Here is a 2,444-nt window from a genome sequence, read left to right on the forward strand (position 1 = left end):
ACTGTATCTAGTTGTCAATAACTGCTAATTTATTGATGAACAATTAGGTTGATTTCATATCTTTCTTTAGAAAGTGCATTAATTCTTACTAAAACATTCCATTTCTATCTCTATATCTGTACAGAAGGAAGATTCCTAGTTTACAATGTTTTATTTTAAATTTGCAAAAAATCAATAGATTTCAATATATAAAGCTAATTTTTACTAAAATAAAAAATGACATTTTATTAAATACAGTCTAAAAAATTAGAAAAAATTTAAAAACATTCCTTTATTCAAATTAATAACTTCTTAGATTTAATTTTTATAATGGTTGTTATTCTATGGAAACTCAAGAATTAAATTCTATTAATTGATAATTGAATTAATTAATGATTTTGGTGAATGAAAATCACTTAAATTTGTTTTGAGAAAAGAAGGGATTAGGAACAAAAAGTAAAACAAAATGAGAAAATGATGGTAGAACATAGGAAGGTAACAATTTTTGAAAAAAACAGTTTGAGTTTGTTAGATTTCCTTTTATATTCAGTCCATATTGAATTGCTAAAATACAGTAGAAAGTTTTTGGATACCAAGTCTTAAGTAGTGAATGCCAACAAGAGAATGTTGATTATTTATTTATTACAAAGAATCCTGCAACTTTAAATTATGTTTTCTGAATACTATATGTTATCGTCTTATCTTCTGAGGAAGGGGCAAAAGCTATGAGAGATGGTATATTACAAAGCTTCTAGGTTAAAACAAGCTATACATTTTAAAACTGCTTTGACTTCAAGTTTTAAGTCTAAAGACAGAGACCCTCCTCAGAGCAATGGACTGAGCTCCCAAGGTCCAGTTGAAGAGCAGAAGGAGGGAGAAGATGCGCAAGGAAGTCTGGACCATGAGGGGCTGGTCCACCCACTGAGACAGTGTGCCTGTTCTAATGTGAGCTCACCAAATCCAGCTGGACCAGGACTGAATGAGCATGGGATCAAACCGAACTCTCTGAATGTGGCTGACTATTCAGGGATTTCATTTGAAAAAGAAATTGGGATATAGAAATAGGATAAAAGAAGAGATTATTGAATCTACTTTAATCCAAAATGCTATTATTCTCAAAAATTTACATTGTTATGAATTTAATTTATTGATACAAATTTAAAGTTACTTCTATTATTCTGTATGTAAGTTTCTACACTTATTTAGGATATTGTGTTTATACAGAGCATTTAAAATGTAAAAATACATTTAAAATGTATTAATAGTCATCTATAATAGAAAATTTATAGTCATGCTAGGTTTGTTTCAAGGTCATACAGAGGTGTATTTCAGATGGATAAACAATCTTCAAAGACATAAAATACCAATAGAATATCACATTTAAAATGTTTCAAAAACTTAGACTTTGTGGACAATGAGACATATCTGCTCCTGGAAGCAACAATCTACTTCAGAGAACATTATAGGTGTTTAAGAAACTCTTTATGGATTTTTTTTTATGGCCAAAGGTAGCTTTGTGGGCAAAGAAACTGCCCTTGCCTCCTTTGCTGACAGTTACTGTCTAACCATCAGGATTCCAGAAAGGTGACTGTTGAATTTTACCAAGACAAGATAGGATAGTCCTTCAAAATTTCCCGGTTTTCAGGAAACTGTCAGATAAGTTAGGCATATAAGTCAGAATTGGACTTATTGACCCAACCTTACAGAGAAACTTTGGATGACTGTCCAGGCAGCTTAAGGTCCCTGTAATAGGTGACATTTCAACATTCTGGGTCTTTGATGGAATTGAAGATTAGATAGTTATTTTTTTAGTTATGATTAAAGATAAATTAGGTATCAAACTTTGGACTTAGCAAGGTAAGATATATAATAGAGTATTTTCTCTAATTTTGCCAAATACAAAAACACTGGATATTGTAACTGTAATTCTTCCTTGGTGACTGTTTTTGTTTTATACAATCTTAATAGGTTGCAGATGAAACCTTTCTTTTTAATAAGACAAGAGGTGGAAATTCTGTGGAATAATCCTCTTATACAATAGGTTGAATAAAATGTTGATTGACTAATAGCCAGGCAGGAAGTATAGGCAAGGTAACCAAACTAAGGATGATAGGAAGGAGAAGGGTGGAGTCAGGAGTAATCAGTCAGACACAGAGGGAGCAGGAGATGAATGTGCCTTGTTAATAAAGGTACTACCATTTGGCAGAGCACAAATAAGAAGCATAGATTAATCTAAATTATAAGTGCTAGTTAGTAATAAGCCTAAGCTATTGATCAAGCATTTCCTTTTTTTTTAAAATTTTTCCATTCAAAAATTTACACTTCTTCCCCTCCTCCCAATCCTCTCCCGCTCCCCCACTCCCCCTCCCTGCTTGAGACAGAGCAGGAAATCCTGCCCTGTGGGAAGTCCAAGGCCCTCCCCCCTACATCCATGCCTACGAAGCTGTGCATCCATATAGACTAAG

This window comes from Microtus ochrogaster, unplaced genomic scaffold (assembly GCF_000317375.1).
Source record: "Microtus ochrogaster isolate Prairie Vole_2 unplaced genomic scaffold, MicOch1.0 UNK2, whole genome shotgun sequence".
Classification (NCBI taxonomy): domain Eukaryota; kingdom Metazoa; phylum Chordata; class Mammalia; order Rodentia; family Cricetidae; genus Microtus; species Microtus ochrogaster.